Consider the following 15,886-nt stretch of genomic DNA (forward strand, 5'->3'; position numbering starts at 1 on the left):
TCCTAACCTTTCAGAGCAGGAAGAATAGAAATTATTGAAAACTCTGAAGAAGCATCATGCTGCTATATATTGGATATACTCTTGATGATCTTAAGGGCATTAGTCCCACTCTATGCCAGCACAAAATAAAATTGGAGAAAGACGCTAAACCGGTTGTTGATCACCAACGACGGTTAAATCCTAAGATGAAAGAAGTGGTAAGAAATGAAATACTAAACCTTCTGGAGGTAAGTATAATTTATCATGTTGCTGATAGTAAGTGGGTAAGTCTTGTGCATTGTGTTCCTAAGAAGGGAGGTATTACTGTTGTTCCTAATGATAAAGACGAATTGATCCCACAAAGAATTGTTACAGGTTATAGAATGGTAATTGATTTCTACAAATTAAATAAAGCTACTAGTAAGGATCATTAGCCTTTACCTTTTATTGATCAAATGCTAGAAAGATTATCCAAACACACACATTTTTGCTTTCTAGACGGTTATTCTGGTTTCTCTCAAATACCTGTGTCGAAAGAGGATCAGGAAAAGACCACTTTTACATGCCCTTTCGGTACCTTTGCTTATAGACGTATGCCTTTTGGTTTATGTAATGCACCTGCTACCTTTCAAAGATGTATGACTGCTATATTCTCTGACTTTTGTGAAACGATTGTTGAGGTTTTCATGGATAATTTCTCCGTGTATGGAACTTCTTTTGATGATTGCTTAAGCAACCTTGATCGAGTTTTGCATAGATGTGAAGAAACTAATCTTGTCTTGAATTGGGAGAAGTGCCACTTTATGGTTAATGAAGGTATTTTCTTGGGGCATAAAATTTCTAAAAGAGGTATTGAAGTTGATAAAGCTAAAGTTGATGCTATTGAAAAGATGTCATGTCCTAAGGACATTAAAGGTATAAGAAGTTTCCTTGGTCATGCCGGTTTTTATAGGAGGTTTATTAAAGACTTCTCAAAAATTTCTAGGCCTCTGAATAATCTCTTACAAAAAGATGTTCCTTTTGTCTTTGATGATGATTGTGTAGAAGCATTCGAAATACTTAAGAAAGCCTTGATTCATGCACCTATTGTTCAGCCACCTGATTGGAATTTACCCTTTGAAATTATGTGTGATGCTAGTGATTATGCTGTAGGTGATGTTCTAGGACAAAGAGTTGATAAGAAATTAAATGTTATCCAATATGCTAGTAAAACTCTAGACAGTGCCCAGAGAAATTACGCTACTACTGAAAAAGATTTTTTTAGTAGTTGTATTTGCTTGTGATAAGTTCAGACCTTATATTGTTGATTCTAAAGTAACTATTCACACTGATCATGCTGCTATTAAATACCTTATGGAAAAGAAAGATGCTAAACCTAGACTTGTTAGATGGGTTCTCTTGCTACAAGAATTTGATTTGCATATTATTGATAGGAAGGGAGCTGAGAAACCCGTTACAGACAACTCGTCTAGGTTAGAAAATGTTCTTGATGACCCACTCCCTATTGATGATAGTTTTCCTGATGAACAATTAGCTGTCATAAATGCTTCTCGTACTACACCATGGTATGTTGATTATGCTAATTACATTGTTGCTAAATTTATACCACCTAGTTTCAGATACCAGCAAAAGAAAAAGGTTTTCTATGATTTGAGACATTACTTCTGGGATGACCCACACCTTTATAAAGAAGGAGTAGATGGTGTTATTAGACATTGTGTACCTGAGCATGAACAGGAACAGATCCTACGCAAGTGTCACTCGGAGGCTTATGGAGGACACCACGCTGGAGATAGAACTGCACATAAGGTATTACAATCCGGTTTTTATTCGCTACTCTTCTCAAAGATGCCCGTAAGTTTGTATTGTCTTGTGATGAATGTCAAAGAATTGGTAATATTAGTAGACGTCAAGAGATGCCTATGAACTATTCACTTGTTATTGAACCATTTGATGTTTCGGGCTTTGATTATATGGGACTGTTTCCTTCCTCTAATGGGTATACACATATTTTAGTTGTTGTTGATTATGTTACTAAGTGGGTAGAAGCTATTCCAACTAGTAGTGTTGATCATAACACCTCTATTAAGATGCTTAAAGAAGTTATTTTTCCGAGGTTTGGAGTCCCTAGATACTTAATGACTGATGGTGGTTCACATTTTATTCATGGTGCTTTTCGTAAAATGCTTGCTAAGTATGATGTTAATCATAGAATTGCATCTCCATACCACCCACAGTCTAGTGGTCAAGTAGAACTAAGTAATAGAGAGATTAAATTAATTTTGCAAAAGACTGTTAATAGATCTAGAAAGAATTGGTCCAAGAAACTTGATGATGCATTATGGGCCTATAGAACTGCATATAAAAATCCTATGGGTATGTCTCCGTATAAAATGGTTTATGGAAAAGCATGTCACTTACCTCTCAAACTAGAACATAAGGCATATTGGGCCATTAAAGATCTCAATCATGATTTCAAACTTACCGGCGAGAAGAGACTATTTGACATTAGCTCACTTGATGAGTGGAGAATCTAGGCCTATGAGAATGCCAAACTGTTTAAATAAAAAGTTAAAAGATGGCATGACAAAAGGATACAAAAGCGTGAGTTTAATGTAGGTGATTATGTTCTATTATACAACTCTCGTTTAAGATTTTTTGCAGGAAAACTCATCTCTAAATGGGAAGGTCCTTACGTTATCGAGGAGGTCTATCGTTCCGGTGCCATAAAAATCAACAACTTCGAAGGCACAAATCTGAAGGTGGTGAACGGTCAAAGAATCAAACACTATATCTCAGGTAATCCCATAAATGTTGAAACCAATGTTATTGACACCGTAACCCCGGAGGAGTACATAAGGGACACTTTCCAGAACATTTCAGACTCCAAAAAGGAATAGGTATGTGGTACGGTAAGTAAACCGACTCCAAAACAGTTCTAATAGCAATTTTTCTCTGTTTTGGAATATTTAAAAAAATAGGAAAATAAGAAGTAGTCCGAAAGGAACACGAGGCATCCATGAGGGTGGAGGGCGCGCCCTACCCCCCTGGGCGCGCCCCCTGCCTCGTGGGCACCTCGTGTGCCCACCGGACTCCGTTTTCTTGCACGATATTTCTTTTGGTCGATAAAAATTCATCATATAATCTCCCAAAGGTTGCGACCACCGTACCACGACAAAATCCTCTGTTTTTGTTTTGAGTTGTTTCTCCCGCAGATTAGATCAAGATGTCTTCTCAAGACTCAGTCGGGGAGAGCCGGGTATCTCACCCGACACCATGGCCAAAAGCAAACAGCGATGCCGATCACTTTGGGCCATCAACTGAGGAAGAGATGGAGGCCGACTTGAAAAGGATAGATGCCATGGAGGAAGATCAAGAAGTTACCTCTCGTATCCAAGCCAGATTTATGATGGAGGAACTCCAAAGATCAGCAATTCCAAATTTGGTCATCCCTCCCAATGCTAGATTTCTTTCTTATGAAAATATGAAAGTGTGTTACTTGTTCTCCCGCAGCTATGCAACATCCATGGGTGAAAGAAGCTTTAGCCGTCGTGGGTAAACTCTGGAAGGAAACAATGGATCTTAAGAAGGAAGTCAATAAGCTCGAGGAAGAGAACCGTATACTAAGGGGCATCATCGCCAAAAATAACACATCACTACCTCCGAAGAAAGAGACATAAACACATGGGTATGGGCACTCCCCTTGGCAACTGCCAAGCTTGTGGGAGGTGCCCCGGTATCATATCACCGTCACACTTCTATCTTTACCGTTGGCTTCACATATAAAGAGTATGATGAATAAAAGTTGTTGAGAGTTGACAAACATAGTTTTGGTCATCGTTGTAATTAATAGGAAGTAATAAAGAAAGAGAGGTTTTCACATATAAATATACTATCTTGGACATCTTTTATGATTGTGAGCACTCATTAAAATATGACATGCTAAAAGTTGATGTTGGACAAGGAAGACAACGTAATGGGTTATGTTTTCTTATATCTGAAATAAATTATATTGTCATGGATCATCCAACATGTTGAGCTTGCCTTTCCCCCTCATGCTAGCCAAATTCTTTACACCAAGTAGAGATACTACTTGTGCTTCCAAATATCCTTAAACACAGTTTTGCCATCAGAGTCCACCATATCTACCTATGGATTGAATAAGATCCTTCAAGTAAGTTGTCATTGTTGCAAGCAATAAAAATTGCTCTCTAAATATGTATGATCTATTAGCGTGGAGAAAATAAGCTTTATACGAGCTTTTGATATGGAAGAAATAAAAGCGATGGACTGCATAATAAAGGTCCCTATCACAAGTGGCAATATAAAGTGACGTTCTTTTGCATTAAGATTTTGTGCATCCAACCATAAAAACACATGACAACCTCTGCTTCCCACTGCGAAGGGCCTATATTTTATTTTTGTCTTATACCTTATACAAGAGATCTTCACCTTTCCTTTTTACACTTTATCCTTTGGCAAGCACTATGTGTTGGAAAGATCTTGATATATATATATATCCAATTGGATGTGGGTTTTATAAAGCATTATTGTTGATGTTACCCTTGAGGTAAAAGGTTGGGAGGTAAAACTATAAGCCCCTATTTTTCTCTATGTCCGATTGAAACTTCATACCCATAAGTATTGCATGAGTGTTAGCAATTGTGAAAGACTAAATGATAGTTGAGTATGTGGACTTGCTAAAAAGCTCTTATATTGACTCTTTCCAATGTTATGATAAATTGCAATTGCTTCAATGACTGAGATTATAGTTTGCTAGTTTTTCAATGAAGTTTCTGATTCATACTTTACATTGTGAATAGATTGTTACTTCAGCATAAGAAATCATATGACAATATACATATATATATATATATGTATATTGCTATTCTAAGAATGATCATGATGCCCTCGTGTCCTTATTTTATTTTATCCACACCTCTATCTCTAAACATGTGGACATATTTTTTGATATCGGCTTCCGCTTGAGGACAAGCGAGGTCTAAGCTTGGGGGAGTTGATACGTCCATTTTGCATCATGCTTTTATATCGATATTTATTGCATTATGGGTTGTTATAACACATTATGTCACAATACTTATGCCTTTTCTCTCTTATTTTGCAAGGTTTACATGAAGAGGGAGAATGCCGGCAGCTGGAATTCTGGGCTGGAAAAGGAGCAAATATTAGAGACCTATTCTGCACAACTCAAAAAGTCATGAAACTCCACAAAAGTCAGTTTTGAAATATATTAAAAATATTGGGCGAAGAAAACACCAGAGGGGGGGCACCCACTATCCACGAGGGTGGAGGGCGTGCCCCTGCCTCGTGGGCCACCTGGAAGCCCCCCGATGCCCATCTTATGGTATAAGGTGTATTTTGCCCTGGAAAAAATCATAAGGAAGCTTTCGGGATGAAGCGCCGCCGTCTCGAGGCGGAACCAATCTAGGGCTCCGGCGGAGCTGTTCTACCGAGGAAACATCCCTCCAGGAGAGGGAAATCGTCACCATCGTCATCACCATCGATCCTCTCATCGGGAGGGGGTCAATCTCCATCAACATCTTCACTAGCACCATCTCCTCTCAAACTTAGTTCATCTCTTATATCCGATCTTTGTCTCAAAACCTCATATTAGTACCTGTGGGTTGCTAGTAGTGTTGATTACTCCTTATAGTTGATGCTAGTTGGTTTATTTGGTGGAAGATTATATGTTCAGATCCTTTATGCACATTAATACCCCTATGATTATGAACATGAATATGATTTGTGAGTAGTTACGTTTGTTCCTGAGGACATGGGAGAAGTCTGGTTATAAGTAGTCATGTGAATTTGGTATTCGTTCGATATTTTGACAACATGTATGTTGTCTTTCCTCTAGTGGTGTTATGTGAACATCGACTACACGACGCTTCACCATTGTTTGGGCCTAGGGGAAGGCATTGGGAAGTAATAAGTAGATGATGGGTTGCTAGAGTGACGGAAGCTTAAACCCTAGTTTATGCGTTGCTTCGTAAGGGGCTGATTTGGATCCATATGTTTCGTGCTATGGTTAGGTTTACCTTAATTCTTCTTTCGTAGTTGCGGATGCTTGCGAGGAGGGTTAATCATAAGTGGGATGCTTGTCCAAGGAAGGGCAGTACCCAAGCACCGGTCCACCCACATATCAAATTATCAAAGTAACGAACGCGAATCATATGAGCATGATGAAAACTAGCTTGATGATAATTCCCATGTGTCCTCGGGAGCGCTTTCCTTTATATAAGAGTTTGTCCAGGCTTGTCCTTTGTTACAAAAAGGATTGGGCCACCTTGCTGCACCTTGTTTACTTTTGTTACTTGTTACCCATTACGAATTACGAATTACCTTATCACAAAACTATCTGTTATCGATAATTTCAGTGCTTGCAGAGAATACCTTACTCAAAACTGCTTGTCATTTCCTTCTGCTACTCGTTGGGTTCGACACTCTTACTTATCAAAAGTACTACGATAGATCCCCTATACTTGTGGGTCATCATAACCCGGCAGAGGGTTTTCTCCTTCTAGGGAGGTGTCTTTGCAATAGAACCAAGTGAAGTTCCAATCTTTTGGATGACTTGGTAGGGCGGCTGATGGGAAAGTCACGTCTCTTCGCATCTGGATTGAAACGCCTCCAAGCTCAAGACTAAGCCCATCCGTCATCTCAGTTTGGTGGTTGGTGTAATAATAATCTCTGAACAGATCTATAGAAGGCTCTTCACCGAGGTATGCTTCACATAATACTTGGAAATTGCATATATTTGAGACAGAGTTGGGACCAATATCTTGAGGATGAAGGTTGTAGAAGCATAGCACATCTCGAAAGAATTTTGAGCCGAGCGGTGAAAGCCACGAAGCAGATGATCTGTAAAAACTACGAATTCACCCTCTTGAGGTGCAGGAGGGCATTCAGAACCAAGAACCTGCCAATGAATGACCTCTTTGGCGGCTAAAACACCCATCGATACATACTCATTGAGGGTGTCTTTGGGGACTTTAGAGGGGATCCAATCGCCAGTTATGGGTGTCTTAGTCATGGTGAACCGGAAGTAGCAAAGCTGTGAGCAGGAAATAAATACGGTAAATAAAATATTGCAATACAGAGTTGTTTGCAAGATTTAAGCCGGCCAGAGGCTGGTGGGTCACAAGAGAGTTGCGTAAGTCGCCATGTTGGATACGGCGAGTTAACGATCTATGTTGATGGAAGTGCTAAATTCTGCTAAGTGTTGCATAAACAGTTTTTACAGTTAGCAATTATATTTTTAGATCTACAAAGGTTTGAAAAACAAAGAAAAATGGCTAAACCTAAAACTATGGTGGAAGAACTGGTATGTTAAAAATGAAGTTTGAAGGGACAGGATGGATCTACGTTGAAGAAACAGATGCTAAAATTGCTACCGCGCAACTCCAGTACTATATTGAGATTCAACTAAGCAACATGGAGGATGAACTACCAACGGGCACGATGAACGTTGATGAACGCCGGTGAACTAAGGGAACCCTAATGTAGATTGGAAGTCAAGAAAAGCGAGTACCTGACATGTTGATGAGCAACGGAAGGGCGCCGCGCAGCGGCCAGGTTGATGCAGCTCATGAAGGTCGACGGCGGCGGCGGAGCTCGCGCGGCGACGGATGGCATGAGGAAGAAGAAGAGAGGGGGACGGGGTAAAAGTGAAAAAGAACCCTCCCTAGACCTATTTATAAGGGGAAAGGTGAACAGTAAATGGCAGGCACGAAAATCGAGGAGGCATGATCATTATCTTAATAACAAAGGCGCCTTGTTTTTTGGAATGGATGATTAATACAAAGATCTGTTGTGATGTCATGAGGTTTTTCTGGAATTAATGATGTGACATCATCTCTATGTTACGGCGGGTTATATAAGTTTATCAGATTAAGACTTCGAAAGATTCAAAGGGATTGCTAACTGAAGAATGGAGATTGACATGAACAGGTTCAAATCAATCTGGGGCCTAATGTTGGGGATATAACCTCGTGATATGACCCGCCCAAGAGGAGTCGGGTCATATTATCTGAGGCTTGTAATTGGGGGTCTAGTAAGGCTTACAAGCGAGCTATTGAAGGACCATGACCCGGAGGCGACTCGAACCTGAAGGCGTGAGCCGCCTGATGATAACTTGCCTAACAAGGTGATGTAATTTAGAGATAGGATCGGTTATGTTGTGTAATATGACCCGGACTCTTGTAAGCCGTCGGCCTCGACCTGTGTATATAAAGGCGAGACCCGACAGCGGGTTAGCTCAAGAAACAATCAATCGAGGACTAGGTCAAGCGTATTCCCTCCCTTGTAATCGAAACTCAAGCAATACAACTAGAAGCAGGATGTAGGCTTTTACCTCGTTGTGAGGGGCCGAACCTGGGTAAACACTTTGTGTCCTTTGACCCGTTCAACCCCTTTGAGATAACCTACATTTCGATGGCTCCACACCTAAGTCCTTTCACTAGGGCATCTGCCGTGATAAAACCACGACATCTGTCATACAATACGCAGATGACACAATCTTGCTAATGCCCGCTTGTACCCGACAAGCTGAGATCATCGAAGGCATCCTCTCGGATTACGCAAAGTCGATCGGCCTAAAGATAAATTTCCACGGGTCCACGCTCGTTCCAATCAACATGGACATTGAGCTCACAACAAGAATTGCTGCCATCTCTGGGTGTACGGTTGGATCAATGCCTTTTACATACCTTGGGTACCAATGGGTACTTCCCGCCCCACAATTCGAGATCTTATGCCCTAGTTTGATTGGCTGAGCGTTGCCTCACATCCATGCTCTCCCTCATGTCGTATGGTGGGAAGCTCACCCTCCCGAATTCCACGATCACATCCCTGCTGGTCTACACAATGTGCACCCTCAAGTTCTCACCAAAGCTGATTGAAATGTTGGACAAAATCAGAAGACGTTGTCTCTAGAAAGAAAACCGAACAAGGAGAGAAATGCAATTTTCTTGCAGCATGGGACATGGTCTGTAAACCCAAGAAACATGGTTGCCTATGCATCATCAACATTTGAGTCCAAAACGAGGCCCTTCTTATGAAATTTCTCCATAAGTTCTACAACAAAATGGACATCTCGTGGGTAAAACTCACATGAGACACATACTACAACCAAAAAGTGCCACATGCAACAGACCCAGTCACACCATTCTGGTGGCGACACATCCTCAAAATTATTTGAACCTTCTGTGGGGTCTCGCATGTCAATATCATTTGCGGTTCCACTGCCCTCCTTGTAATGTCCCGGATGTAAGATTCCATATTTGTACCTCCAACTCTTGCCATTTTCGGTATTTCTATATTAAATCATCCATGGTTGGGTTTTCTCATTTTGCATTTTTGTTCATATCATGCATTTCATCTCATATCATCATGTGCATTGCATTGCATTGCATTTGTGTCTTTTTCTCTATTGCCCGTTTCGGATTCCGGCACTCACACACGCACCCGCCGCACCTCCGAGTTCTTGTTTTATGAGCGAGAGAAAAACATTTTTGGAATGGCCCGAGAGTTGACGAGTGGTCTTGGTATATCACCGATAGACCGTCTGTCAAGTTTCGTTCCATTTGGAGGTCGTTTCATGCCCCAACGGTTAACTGTGTTAACCCCGGACGTTTCGGTACTCCGAGCCAAACCGGACCCTTTCCCTCCTTCTCTTTGCAGCCCAACACCTCTCCACAACAGCCCACTAGCCCATCTAACTCCCCTCCATGCTCTTCGCCGTCGGATCACGATCGTGTGGGCGAAAACGGCACCTCCATAGCCCTCTCCTAGCTCCCTCTATCTATAAATTAGTCCCCTCCCCGAAATCGGAGGAAACCCTAATCCTGCTTTGAAGTCCGTGCAACCCTCTCTCCCCCACCTCCACAGCCGCCATGGCCCGCGGGAGCCTAGATTGGGCCCGCCCCGATCCATGCCGGGCCCGAGGAAGCCCGTCCCACACCGGCCATCGCTCATCGTCGCCGTCCCGCACCTCGCCGGCCCGCTCATCGTCGTTGTCCGCCGCCTCGGCTCCGGCCACCGCCACCGGAGCCGACCTCGCGCTGCACCTCTGTCGTCCCGCGTCGCGCCTTGCCTCACCATCATCGCGTTGCAGCATCGCCGTCTGTCGCGCCGTCCCCATCGTCGAGCGTTGCCGCGACCGCACCACCCCAAGCTGGGATCCAGCCGGATCCGCTCGTCCCTGTCCCCGTCCCTGGCCTCCTCCCGGCCGCCTCGTCGCCCTCCTTCGCCGGTAGTGCGGTCGAGCATGTCTGCCGCTGCCGGGCATGTCCGCCCGAACCCCCCCCCCCTCGAGGTTGTTTTTTTGTCCAAGTCCCTAGTTTTCCAGCTTAATATGCGCATGTTTGTGAGGTCATAACCTTGTGCTCGTTTCTCTGATTGGAGTGTATGATATGTAAAATTGTTCATCTCTTGATGCTCTACATGGTGGTGTAATTTGCATTCATGATACTTTTCATCTTGATGCCTTAATCATTGTTGCAAAAGTGCTAAGTGATATAACCTGCTGAAAACTGTTGTAACATGTCATATTCTCTTTTCATAGCATTTTGTGCTTTTTTATTTTGAGCAACATATCTGCATGTTTTAGGATCATAATCATGCCATCCTTGTAGTTTTATAATCCATTTATCATGATATGCCCTGTGGTGACTAGCACAAGCTTGCAAAGAGGGCTACTCGCTGTTATCTGTTTTCAGACACTTCGTAATTTCTGTTAAGTCTGAAACGGTTACATTATGATGCCATGTTTGCTTGATGCCACCATTAAATCTATGCATAATCTGGAGATGTTCAGTAAGCATGTCTTGAAGTTCATGTTATGCTCTATCCATACGTGCCCTTGTTTGCAATTATGGCTTGATGTAGCTTGTTATTATCATGCTCTCAAATTGCTTAATAATATTTATGTCATCCTGTTAACAACAAGTTCATTTTTGCAAAATGTATAGTTAGTGTTCTATGCATCATATGAGTAGCTTCACAAACATGTCGTCTTACTGTTGCTTGCATTTTCACACCATGATATGCTTTGTGGTGAGTTACACAAGCTTGCAAACATGCATATTTAATTCTGTTTTCTGCCATGTTTAGTAAATGCCACTTAAGTTTGAAAATTTGTTATCATTTGCAATCTTTCCATGATGTCTTGAGCATGTTCTTGTGGTTTCTAGCAGTAGCTCAGTAATCATGTTTTGTAGTTCTTGACATGTACTTCACTTCCATGCCATTTGTTTTCATGTTGGAGTGTTGTAGCATATTTAAATGTTGCATCTTAAGTGCCATGTTGTTGTTAATGTCAGTTTTGCATTATTATTGTTTTGCTCACCGTTTGAGTTGTGTGTATCCGTTCCTCATGTTCTCTATATCAATTTCAACCAAAATCTTCCAATCTATCTAGTGGCATGCTTGGATTACCAAGATAGTGCCATGTTCATCATTTCTCCTTCCGGAGCACCCATATGCATTGCACATCATATCTTGCATTCCATGTCATGTCTTGCATCATGTTGCTTGCGCATTGCACCGTGATTGATTTTTGTTCCGTTGTTTGTGTTCTTGCTTTGGGTAGAGCCAGGAGATGAGTTCGTGAACGAGTACCCTGTCGAGTACATTCACGAGGAGCAAGCTTTCGTTCCCACTGAGGATATTCCAGGCAAGATGATCATTACCCCCGATATCACTTCTATCTTTGCTTGCTAGTTGTTCGTTCTATCGCTATGTCGCGCTACCTACCACTTGTTCATATAGCCTCCCATGTTGCCATGTCAATCCTCTAACCCACCTTCCTAGCAAACCGTTGTTTGGCTATGTTACCGCTTTTGCTCAGCCCCTCTTATAGCGTTGCTAGTTGCAGGTGCAGTGCAGGTTGTTCCATGTTGGGACATGGATATGTTGGGATATCACAATATCTCTTATACTTAATCAATGCATCTATACTTGGCAAAGGGTGGAAGTCTTGGCCTTTTGCTCGGTGTTTTGTTCCACTCTTGCCGCCTTAGTTTCCGTCATACCGGTGTTATGTTCCTTGAATTTGCATTCCTTACATGGTTGGGGTTTATGGGCCCCCCTTGATAGTTCGCTTTGAATAAAACTCTTCCAGCAAGGCCCAACTTTGGTTTTACCATTTGCCTAATAATAACTGAAATTTGCATAGGGACTAATTAACCCGAGGATTCTTCATCAAAAACCCAGGCCAGTGCTCCTCATGAGTGTTGGCCCAAAACGGGCGGCCTGCCGGGCCACCACAGGGAAACTCGAGGTCTGGTTTTACTCGTAGCTTGTCCCATCCGATCATGGCCTGAGACAAGATACGCGCGGCTACTATCAGGGTGTCGGCACATCGGGCGGTCTTGCTGGTTTTATTTTACCATTGTCGAAATGTCTTGTGAACCGGGATTCCGAGCTTGATTGGGTTGTTCTAGGAGGAGGATTTTCCTCTGTTGATTGTGAGAGCTTGTCATGAGCTAAGTTGGGACACCCCTGCAGGGTTTAAACTTTCGAGAGCCGTGCCCGCGGTTATGTGGCAGATGGGAGTTTTTAATATCCGGTTGTAGTGAACATGAAGCTAATCTCACTAAAACACACCAACCGCGTGTGTAACCGTGATGGTCTCTTTTCGATGAGGTTCGGGAAGAGAACACAGTGGGGTTATGTTTGAACGTAAGTAATTTAGGATCACTTCTTGATCATTACTAGATTGCGACCATTTGCGTAGCTTCTCACCTTGTTCTTGTATCCGTAAGTTAGCCACCATACAAATTATTAGTGCTTGCTGCAACTTCATCACTTAACCATGTATTACCCATTAAAGCTTTGATAGTCTTGATACCGAGGGTGATATGATTGTTGAGTCCCCGTGGCTCACAGGATGCTATAAACACGGTTGCAGGTACCATTGAGTCTGATGCAGGAGATGCCACTGAGCTCCAGTGGGAGTTTTATGAAGACCGTGGTCGTTTCTATGTTACTTATCCGGATGATCAGTAGAGGACCTAGTCGGAGTATCCAGGCCTTAGTAGCAGGGTGGTGTTTTCTTTTTATCTAATCCGTAGTCGGACACTGCTATATATATGGATAATTGTATTATGATTGTGATATTTATGCTACTCTGGGGCAAGTGTTGTCTGGATCTCGTATTCTATCTATTCACTTGGTTGTATGTATTTTTATGCCACCTTGCTACGCGTCTAAAATGCAATTGTGCCCCAATCATGAGTCCATCACGTGATTGGGATAGAATTGCATCTTGGGTGTTATACTCTTCTAGAAGGATTTATGGTCTAACGAGGTTTTGCTCGATTCTCACCCGCGTGCGTTCTCCTATGCTCTCAAGGAAGACACCTTGGTAAGGAATTTTTTGCAAAGCACGTCGTTGCAGGAGGCCTTCCACCTCCTCCTATACCCACAGGCACATGCATAAGTGAAGGAGCTACAGACACTCTCAACACATGTCCTGCTGATGACCACCACATCGGATGTTTGGCACTACACGTGGGGCAAGGCTGATTTCAAATCCATAGACTACTACTGCTTTTTCTTTCGGGAGGTCCCAGCACACCAGGTGTTCATGTGGTTATGGTAATCAAAATGTGTGATGAAGATTAAGGTGCTCGGCCGGCTTCTTCTTAATGACAGACTCAACACGAGGAACATGTTGCTGAGATGACACTACAACATCGGAGAGGACCATAGTTGCTTGCTATGTGGGCTGCCAATTGAGGAAACAGTTGACCACATGATCTTCACGTGCACTTTTAGCCGCCATTGCTGGGGGAAACTAGATATGGACTGGGATCCCTTCACATGCCGCCTACAACTTGTCCAATCTCAGAAAAGTAAAACAGAACTCCCCACACCCCGCGCGATTTGGATCGGGCACACGCCCCGCCCCCGACGCGGTCGCCCCCGCCCTCGCCCGGAGCCTCCACCGGCGCTCACCGTCGCCGCCTCGTCCCACCACCACCTCGCCAGTGTCGGTGCCGCCTCATCGGACCACCACCTCGCCCTTGCCACCCCGCCCATGGCTACCTTTCCGTCGTGCCGCCGTCCCCAAGGCCCTAGGACCGCCTCGCCGTCACCGTTCGCCGGAACCGCGTCCTTGACCTCCGCCTCAACGGACTCCGTCAACCAGCACCGCCCGTACCCCTGCATCGGGGGTGAGCTCCTCCCCCTCGCTACTTTCCTCGCCCACACACGTCGCCCGTGTGTGGCCACGAGCCCGCGCTGTCCCCGACGCGGTCAACATTCCCTCCTGGCTCCAGCGCGCGCGCACCGCACCAGCCGTCCCCGTGCCGAACCGCTCCGCCGTGCACTATTATTGTTGCGCCCACCCTGCGGCCATGCCGGTGCGCCGCCCTGCACGATGTCGTTGGCCCCGCCCTCTACTACCGCCGACTCGCTCGTAGTCGGTGCCCCTCTCCCTCACCCCCTGACCCGCGCCTTGCCTCCATCCCGTGTGCGGGCTCGCCCCGGCCCGCCGTCGCTGCCCGTGTCAGCCACTCCGACGACTGCCCATGCATCCCCATGGCCTTCGCCCGCGCCCTTGATGCAGCCGCCGACGCCCGCCACTGCTATCGCGCCGCTCCGCCTCACCGCCACTTCTGCCGCCTGCTACGCCAGCGGCTCGCCTCGCCGCCCGCTCTCCTACTTGCCGTGGCCGCGCTCCGGCGAACCACCCTTCCGCGCCCTGGTGGTTTCGCCCCTCGATCGAGCTCGGCTCCCGCATGGGTTGCGCCCGCACCCACCTGCGCGCGCACCCGTTAGGTCCTCTGGGCAGCTGACCAGTGGGACCCGCCCTAGAAAACGAACACACAAAATAAATAAATAATAAACTTAATTAATTAACTAAATTAAGCTGCTTAACTAACTTAACTTTAATAAACCTGCTAATTAACTAATTAAACTATAATTAGGTAAATCAAATAATGACAGGAGGGCCACCCCTGTTGACCAATCAAACTTTGACTGGTCAACTAGGTCCCCCTCCCCACATGACAGCCTCGGGGTACACATTTGTGTACACGGAGTTGGGTACTCGTAACATTTTAACATCTATTTTGAATAATTTAGAAAATGTTTAAAGCATTAAAAATTAATATAGAATAATCCGTAACTCGGATGAAAATACTTTGTACATGAAAGTTGCTTAGAACAATGAGACGAATCCGGATACGCAGCCCATTCGTCCGCCACACATCCCTAGCATAGTGAACACACAACTTTCCCCCTCCGGTTCATCTATCCGAAAACGCGAAACACCGGGGATACTTTCCCGATTGTTTCCCCCCTTCGCCGGTATCACCTCCTACTGTGTTAGGGCACACCTGGCGCTGTTACTTGTCTTGTCATGCATTGATATGCATCTATTTGCATTGTATTCATTGTTTCTTCCCCCTCTTCTCTCCGGTAGACTATGAGATTGACGCCGCTGCTGGTGCCCCAATCTACTACGTTGTTGATGACCCCTCCTTGCCAGAGCAACCAGGCAAGCCCCCCTTGATCACAAGATATCGCCTATTCCTTTTCTCAACTGCTTGCGGAGTAGTGTAGCATGTTACTGTTTCCGGTTAATCTTATTCTCTTGCATAGCCTGTCATTGTTGCTACAGTTGTTACCCTTACCTGCAATCCTAAATGCTTAGTATAGGATGCTAGTATTCCATCAGTGGCCCTACATTCTTGTCCGTCTGCTATACTATATTATCGGGTCGTGGTCACTTCGGGAGGTGATCACGGGTATATACTTGTATACATTTTATGATACATGTGGTGACTAAAGTCAGGTCGGCTCGTAGAGTACCCGCAAGTGATTCCGATGTGGGGGCTGAAAGGACAGGTGGTTCCATCCTGGTAGTGGTGGGCTTGGG

The sequence above is a fragment of the Triticum urartu genome, chromosome 1 (assembly GCF_003073215.2).
Source record: "Triticum urartu cultivar G1812 chromosome 1, Tu2.1, whole genome shotgun sequence".
NCBI lineage: Eukaryota > Viridiplantae > Streptophyta > Magnoliopsida > Poales > Poaceae > Triticum > Triticum urartu.